Source organism: Eptesicus fuscus, chromosome 7 (genome assembly GCF_027574615.1).
Source record: "Eptesicus fuscus isolate TK198812 chromosome 7, DD_ASM_mEF_20220401, whole genome shotgun sequence".
NCBI lineage: Eukaryota > Metazoa > Chordata > Mammalia > Chiroptera > Vespertilionidae > Eptesicus > Eptesicus fuscus.
The window spans coordinates 31,404,406-31,413,858 of NC_072479.1; the positions used below are offsets into that span (position 1 = coordinate 31,404,406).

General features: G+C 36.3%; 1 pseudogene; it reads left to right on the top strand.

The window, feature by feature from the left end:
* The first annotated feature begins 7,165 nt into the window (after positions 1-7,165).
* LOC103288152 (ribosomal L1 domain-containing protein 1-like) lies at positions 7,166-9,113 on the top strand (annotated as a pseudogene).
* Positions 9,114-9,453: the final 340 nt, after the last annotated feature.

Genomic DNA, 9,453 nt, shown 5'->3' on the forward strand with positions numbered 1-9,453 from the left:
TTAATTTTACTTAAATTTGTGAATTCAAAGTGTTCAAAGGGAAGGGAAATATACCAAAATATTTTAAAATGTTCATGCTGGGATGCTGGTTGATAGGAACACAGGTGCTTTTTCTTTTCATAATTTCCAGTGCTTTTAAAATTTTCTACAAAGAAAATATATTTTAATTTTTATATTTACAATCATTATATTATGAGAAAAATGAATACAAATTAAACAGAAACAGTCATTATAAATGACTTATTGGAAAGTAAGAAAAATTTAAGTTTCAAAATGACACAGTGATTACTCATCTCTTTTATATCTACACCATTAGGTTTACTCTCATACAATTGTTGGGTCAATATGCTCAGGAGAAGGTGAAGTCATTTGTCCCTAGAGATTTTCTAGAAAAGATATGAGAATCATTCCATTGGAAAGTTTAGAAATCCACCTTTCTGAGAACAAAAGAGTGGAACGAATGTACCCTTAGACTCCCTTGTAGTCTTATGATTCTGTCAGTTTTAGCATATTGAACATTTTGATTTATCGGACGCAAATTAAACAGAAAGTTCTCATCATCTTCTCTTGACTCTGTTTTGCTAGCTTTTAAAATTTGCCACTCTTATGCTCACTTTTGGGGATCCTGCCATTTTTTCTTATCCTCAAGTTATTAATTAAATTAAACAGGTATTCATTGAGTGCTCCTCATGTGCCAAGCACTGTCACCAGTGAGTTTGACTTGGGAGAATATCAGTCCTGAGTTTAAGAGCAGATGTTTGCACAGGGGTCTTGTGCTTGGGCTTTCTGAAGAACCAATGTCCCTTGGGTGCGGTATATCAGCTTCACTGTACATACCTGGCCACTTCCTCTGAGCAAGGCTCCACACCAGGGACCAGACTGCGGCAGGTTTGGATGGGAGCCTGGGAGGGAATTGTGAAATTAACTGCCATGGAGACTCTGGGGTCTTGTCCTCATTTACTGGAACCTTGATTGACTGGTGTTGGTGAGGGTTTGCGACCTCAGGAATTTCCCAGGTGAAACCTGAAACTGGCCCCTGTACAGAGAGTGCCCGGAGAGACAAGAAAGAGGCAGGCAACTCCCTGTTGGTAGGTGGCAGGTTTAATGAGCAAGGAACTTACATAGCAGCTTTTTCTTGGGTGGACACAACAACACATAGTTCTCTACAGGCTGTATTCTTGAATGTGGTTTTTACTGTGGAAACTGCAGAATGTACATTCTACTAGTAAAGACAGGGGAGGGGCAAGGAGCCTCTGAATGCCTGGGTCCAGCTGGAGAGTCCATGGTGGTTACATCCTTTCGATGATCTCCTCCAACACTCAGGGCTTATGTGGAAAAAGCTATATAGAAGCTTATTCCCCAAGATAATGGGGCCATAACCATTAGAAAATTCTGGGAGGAAAGTAAAGATAGTTAAAATGAATGATTAGTGAATTATTCCCCTTTTAATATTTTAATTCTCATGATTAAATCCTATTTTATGCAGTTTATAATTGTTTTGATTAGTGGTATTTAAGAGATTTTCCTAAGACATAAAGTACAATAAAGTCAAAATAACTTTTTAAAAAGATACCTTTGAATTTATTAATAAACATGAATTCATTGAAGCAAGAAAGAACTTGATTTGCAAAACTTACCTATATCATCGAAGGCATAAATGAAAGCAATTTTGTAAATTTGCTTAATTGTTCTGTCCTGCTGTGGACATTAGCCAGTATTAGGCCTTTTAGCACCAACATGAACTCTCCACTTGAATCTAATTCAAAAGAAGATACCTCTAGGAATTTAACAATCCTTTTCGTTCCTTTGAAAATCTACCTGAGTAGCTCTAGGGAAATCTATTGGGTTGCCTCTCAATAAGTCCATTTCTCCAAAAGCCTTTAATACATCAATGATCCAGAGAAGCTACTTGTATCAAATGACATTTAAACTGGAAAAACAGGGCCACTTCCCCTGTCCCATCCCTGTTGATGACCACGGGGGCCCTGGAAGCCACACCTCAGCCTCCCAGTGTCAGTCAGTCACGCCTGGGGAAAACAAGGACGTTTCTGCGCATGTTCTCTTTTGAGCTCATTCTGCTTTGTGTTTTGTGTTTGTTTTCCACTCACCTCAGATAACGTCTGTAAATTATCATAGGGAAAGCTACGTTTTAAGTTAGATAGACTGATTTTTTGGCGTGCAATCTCTGATAGCTTCTGGAAGTGAGACAGGCATTTACCAGAAGGAAGCATGACTGAGACTAAGCCTCTTACTTCCAGGCTCATGTGTTTTCTAAGGGTTAGGGTGCTTTACTAGGTTAATTTTAGAAGAAGCATGATTGCTTCTATCCAGGGATTAAAAACAGTGAACCGTATTTGTTTTTATAATATTTATCACGTGTCTGACTCATCAAAGAATTTCAATAACATTTTCTTCAGGGGACCTAGGTTCAGTTCCCAGCTGTGTCACTAGACCTGGGCCAGCCATTTAAGGTCCCCGAGGCTCATTTTCTCCATTTTGTAAAATGGATATAGAAACGTTACTAGTGCTCCATTTGAGGAAAAAGACAGGCTAATGTTAATAAATATATTTTTAAGCTGTGGCTTTGTGTGAAAAACAGTTATTACTGTGTATACGTGCTAAATGTGTTTATAGGTAACTGTGTATTTTAATGTTGAGGTTATGAGGAGAGGTTAAAAGAGGTTGTTGAAATACCCAATTTGAGTCCAAATAGGGATATTGGTGCTTTTTACCTGAGTTAAATTACTTCATAGCATTTATATCATATATTTTTGTTTGTTTTAAAATATTTTTCTTATGAACTAATAGCATTTACTAAAATAGACAGCTTTCCTGTCATGGAAAAGCCGAACCCCAAGCACTTAAAACAACATCTGGCACCCAGTGGACACTCAGATATTTAAAAAATAAATTAATGCCACCACATGGCAGAGAACCAGTGACCACTGGGTCTCTGTCTGTCACTGTCTGTGCTGGTCAGTATTTTTGAACCTACTTGAGATTAGAGATATGAATGATAAGAAAATCACAATGTTATATCCTATTCAAATAGATAAGAAAATTATTTTAAAATACTGTGTATGGGCAAGTGTTTTGCTACTGAAAATTAGAGATTTATGCAAGAAGATATAATTATTAAATCAAAAATTTATGGTAGGTAAAATGTTTTACCTCAGATCATTATGCTTAACCTTTGTGTAATTAATATTATCTTTCTATTTGTTACACTTTCTAAGAAATAGATTTTAGTATTCTTTTGATATTAAAAGCATTATTGGCTCACCTACTGAAAGAAACAGTTTTAATTGGGATATTATAAATATATAACAAAATCTTATCATTAATCAGTATATCCAAATATTGTTTCATGTTTATTCAAGCATGCACTGAAGAAGCTGGCATATTTTTGGCAAGTCTTGGCAAATTACTTCATCTTTTCCTAAATGTTTAAACCAAACTGACAGTTTGGTCTATTTGACAGCCTCTGTCCACAATTGTCTAATTTTTTCACAATATGAACCAAATTATTCTCTTGCACATAAAGTTAAGAACAAAAAAGGGGTTGTCTACCATAATGATTACTTTGCAACTTGAGAATGTGGGGAAGCATTATAGTTGTGCTCAAGGACATGAATAATTGATATGAAATGTTCCTGGAGGAATCATTTTAAGGACTTTAGAAACTTTTTGTTTTATATTCTGCTTTCTCTGGTAGACACAATTTACATTTCTTTCTGAATTTGAACATTTTTGTTTGTTTGATTTGAACACTTTTAAATGCTTTCTGTCTTCTATTTCTCTCAATGCCATTATATATTCTAATAATTTGTTCAACAATAAAGATTTTTAAAAAAGTAAATGAACATATTATACTCTCTTATGCCTCAATTATAGTGTATAAGGAGTAAAGCACTATAGTATACATATTTACTAGTAAGTTATTGCTATCTATCTATCCATTCATCGGTAATTTTTATATAAATTGCTTGGGTGTGTTTTCCTAAGGCATAGCGAGGCATTGTTTTACTTGCTAAGTTTAACTAATGAATATACAAGTGTATAAATTCTTAAACAATGATAACAACATGTGACAAATTAATAGTGATCTCTTTTCAATATTTTAATTGCTTCTAAAGTTTTGTTTCCTCTGTATTTCTTATATTATGTTTCAACATAGTGATTAAAGGAAATGATAATGCTAGTCCCAACTTCAGGACACTATGGATAATGTCCAGGTAGTGATTTAACTATGCTGCCCATTGGATGCCAATACTAGTGCTACGTTATACCCGTGTAGTTATGTTTCTGGTTAAACAGGAGGACTTATTAGCCATGTGCACTGGTATAAGATTTGGGAGACAGACACAATCGTTCTGTCCCCTTTGAATATTATTCTGTGAGAAACAAGGTCAGAGGTGCTTCTCAGGCTCCATTCTCCAGCTTCTGGTGTTGAGAGGCACAGATGTAGCCGCAGTAATGTTGGCTTCTTATTTTCAGCATCCTGACAACCTCTGCAGTTACAGCATTTTCTCTTGAAATCTGTTTTCCAGTAGAGGACTCTGAGGTGGTAATTCCCTAGTGGCTCACTTCTGTCCTGGTCTTTATTTCTGGAGGCCCAGTTCAGAGCTTGCTCCTGTACCTTCTCAATGCTTCTATAAGAACCTAACCCAGTGATGGGCAACCTTTTGAGCTTGGTGTGTCAAACTTCGCCAAAAAACTCAGCATAACTCGGGTAGTGTGTCACTTTGAGGAAAAAACATTATTTCGCAAATGTTTCATCCTCAGGAGCAGCAAATGTTTCATCCTCGGCATGCGGCCGCCTTAGCGGCCGCGTGTCATCAGAAATGGCTATGCGTGTCAGTGCTGACACGTGTGTCATAGGTTTGCCATCACTGACCTAACCTGTATTTAATTTATTCTTACATAAAATATCTAGAACAGTGGTTATCAAACTTTAGTGTGCCTCAGAATGACCTGGTAAACTTGTTAAAGCATAGATAACATGGCTTTACTCCCAGAGTTTCTGATTTATTAGGTATGGAGGTAGGATCCAAGAATATTGACATATAATAAATTCCCAGATTGCTGAACCAGAGACCATACTTTGAGAACCATTGATCTAGAGTGTTTTGTTTTCTACTCAGCAACTGTAATGAAGTAGGCCTTGTCCCCAAATATAGCAAATAATCCAGGCCAGTCACAATTGTTTCTCAAAATTTCAATATTTGGATTCATAATGAAGTAATGATTCCCACACAGAGAATATTAATCGGATTTACAATAAAATGTATAATAAGAGGTGTTAGTACAGATTTAATAATTAGTAAAATATGCGAGAATGGCTTAGGTTATGTTGAGTATATATATTTTATTCTTTGGAATAAAGCCTGTTTGGGTGATGTCATAATAGTATAACATTATCATACAGCAACATATGTTTCATATACCTTCCCACCTTCATACCCCATCTGAATATCAGCTCAGGATAGAGAGGTAATACTTTTATCACTATAGAGCTTTTCTGTACATTCCGTTTTGAAAATAGAGGCTTAAACTAAATTACCATTTAAATTTAATTATTATCTTTTTATACTGCATATATAAAGAATCTTATTTTAAATGTTAGCTTAGCCACCTATTTTACTTTATTTAGCTCAATACTTTTTACATAAAAGATTTTGAGGCCCAAAGATATAAGCACATGGGAAAAAAGTTGAAACTAGCATCTAAATCTTTTGATACCTTGTCCTTTTTTTTTTTCTTCTGTTGTTTTTTTTTTTCCCCATTACTACTATCAACTTTCTCTTTCTGGAGTGTGGGCTTCATGTTATATGTGCATTCAAATCAGCAATGGAAAATTTTGCCATACTTGAAACAAAAGTTAAAAAATACATTACTATGAAATACATTGCCAAACCCATGCTGATGTTTAATACTTAAATATCAACCAGAGATCACTAGTTGCTACCAATTTTTTTAAGTTTTTAAATGTTGTTTAAAGTATAATTTGATGCTATTTTAAGTTCTTTAATTCTTAGAAATAAATAATATATTTGGATGTCATCCAATATCTCCCTATGAATTAAACTCCCTCACGCTATAATCATGTTATTTACTAAAAAATTAGCTTCCTGCCAGAGTGGCTTGTTAAGGATTTGCTAATTTCAACTTTCTTCTCTGAAACTTAATGAACACAGCGGTCAATAACTACTTTCCCCAGTTCTCAGATACCAAAATATGTTTTAGATTTTTATTATTTTCTGCAGATTTATTATTTTTCAAAATCACCTTTTTAAACAATAACTGAAGCAATTAAAAAAAGAGAAACAACTCACCATTAATTGAGTATTCTTGAGGCTCTGCTATTTTTAATCAATTTAGGATAATTCCAAACTCTTCTAACTTGATTTTATATCCAATCAAAACATATAACAATCTGGAATTTTCTAATCCAGTCTAGCCTCCTGGGCAACTCATTTATTCTCTGTTGTCAGCTCTGGTCCATGAAAAGCATCCTTCCAAGGCTACTTCCTGATTTACCAGAAACCTAGTACAATTCTCTCACGGAGTTGTGATATAGTTTAAAACTTAGGTTGCAAATTGGACATCTAATCTTATAATTTAGTGCAGTTTGAAGAAATGAAACAAGTTTCTGCAAAATCATTTTTTATTTAGTATTGATTAGGTGATTGATAATTGTCAAAACTGGGTACAGAGGGTTTACTTTAACAGTCTCTCTACATTTGCATATGATTATATTTTCTGAAATAAAAAGTTTTTAAAAACAGGATGTAAAATGATACTTATAAGGATGTGTGGCAAGGTGAGGTGCATAGAGAGGTGTTTAGTACATAACAGAGGAATTTTTAGGATATAAGTGAAAATTAAGTATATCTCTTCTAGGATTTATTGTATGCAACTAGACCATGACTAGGAGAAAATGGGCTAAAAAAGAAGTTGATATGTTAGAGCAGAGATATCAGTAAATTATTTTCATTGATATTTTCTTTATACATCGTAAATACAAATTTTAAGTGTACTTAAATTTTTTATGTAAATTTCTTTTCTATAAAGATTAATTATATAAAATTAGTGAAACATAGTTTTCATTCTTACTGCCAAATAGCAGTTAGTAATGAAGGTCACATTCATGCATTTAAAAATGATGACCGAGTGGGGTTCTGCACGTGAGTCTGCACGAGGTGAGAAAGAAATGGAGGACTCGGCTTAGACCCCACTCACAACCTCAGCCTTGACCTCAGCCTTGACCCCAGCCTGGATCTCAGCAACTGGGGCCACATTGGAACAGCTGGATAAAGGGCATATCAGAGAGGCAGTGGAAGCTCTGCTGGCACATTACAGGTCCAGGAAAAATGCTAAAGGGTTGTTTTTGAATGAGAAGGAAATCTTTTATTTTTAACTAGAGGCCCAATGCATGAAAATTCGTGCAAGAATGGGCCTTCCTTCCCCTGGCTTCCGGCACCGCCTTTGCTCCAGCCAGATCTGCCTTTCTGCCTTCGCTCTGGCCTGGAGCCACCTTTCTGCCTTCCCACACTGCCCAGAGGCCCGGAGCTGCTTGGGCGGTACAGAACACCTGCGTAGTCACCATGGCTGCTCGGCGCCTGCCTACGCAAATTAACCTGCCATCTTTGTTGGGTTAATTTGCATACTCACTCTTGATTGGCTGGTGGGCATCGTAAAGGTACAGTCAATTTGCATCTTTCTCTTTTATTAGTGTAGATGGTGGTATTATGGAAAATTCCAAGAAAAGAACTGAGGGTCAGATTGTCCTTGCCTCATGGTACTGGGTCAGATTAACATATATCTGTTTATTTATGAAGGATGAACCCAATGTAACTCCTAAAAAGACACAATGTTTTTATAAGAAGCTTTTGAATAAGCATGGAATTAAATCCATTTCTCAGATGATCCCCCTCCAAACTTTAAAAAGGAGTATAAAACCCATCAGGCCAAGTTCTGCCTTGTCGGCAGCTTTGATTTCTTACTGACTGACACAAGAATTAGGTGGCTCTTACCCTTGCACTGCCTGAGACATTTCTATAACAGAAAGAAAGTTCCAGCACCTGTAAACCTTCAAGCCAAAAATCTCTCCAGGGATATCAATGAATTGATAGGCAGAACTGTCTTAAAACTTCTCTAAAAGTGGTCCTTGCAGCACTTCAGCATTATATGCATCGGTCTCATTGGAATGCAGGCTCAGCACATCATCGAGAACACTGTTGCTGTCCCGAGAAGGTTTTCACAGAATTTGCCGAAGCGAACTCTGGTACATGAAAACTGAGAGATCAGTTACCCTTCCCATCTTTTCCTCATTTGTCAGCAGTCAGGATGACGCTAAAAGAATGTGCACTCCTAGTGAGAAGAAAAAAGAAGCAAAGAAAATACAGAAACAAAAAGAACATAATGAAAAACAAAAGAAGAGACAGAAGACTTATGAAACAGGTTAGAAAGGCTGCATCAACCCTCACTACAGAGAAGGCTGCCCCTAAAATTAGTGTTCCGCCAGAGAAGGATCCTGGACCCTAGAAGAAAGAGACACCCCCCCTCCCAAGCCTGAAAAGAAAGAGACCCACAGAATCAAAGTCCCAAATAAAGTGCAAGACAAATCCGGAGACGAAATTTCATTACTGGTCCCAGTAGAAAAAAACTCCCAGCAAAGAAAATGTGGGGGTACAAAACATGCCACAGGAAAGAAGTCTCCAAAAAAGAGTCCTGGTACCAACACACCTCTCGGGAAGAAGAGAAAGGCCTTCCCAGCAGAGCCTAAGATCTAAAGGAAGAAGGGTAGAGGCCCAGGGAAGAAGCCAAGACTCAAAGAAGAGGTAGAAAAGGAGAGAAACTCTCTGCTGGGGAAAAAAGACCTAAGAAAGACACCCAAAAAGCCAGAGGCCAAGTTTTTCACTACAGCTAAAAATCTTCCAAAAAAGCTCCCCACACCCCCAAACAATGTGACTCAAGCTTGGAGAGCTTTTGAAAAATACTTGGGTCCTGACCTCTGTCACAACCTTCTCCAAGAGTGAGGCCTAGACTTAAATATGTTTAAAACTTCCACAAGTAATTCTGATATATGTTTGTGGGTATAAGAACCAGTAGTTTGAATGCATTTTTTAAATTGCTCTTCCATGTATATGCTAATATAATAGAAAATACAATGCTTTTATTAAAGTGTAACATTTGCTTCTGAGTAAAAAAAGTGATGACTGAGTTTTGTAGGACAAATGAGAGTAAACACTCCAAAATCTGAAAAAAAAAAAAAAAAAAAAAAGGATGCTGTAATTCACAATGAAGAAGTAGTTGTAGGTTTTTTTGTTTGTTTTTTTGGTGTGTGTGTGTGTGTGTGTGTGTGTGTGTGTGTTAAAGATCATGAACCACTACTACCCCAGAAAAATTATCATAAATATAACTCAAATATCACAATATTGGAGTGTTCAT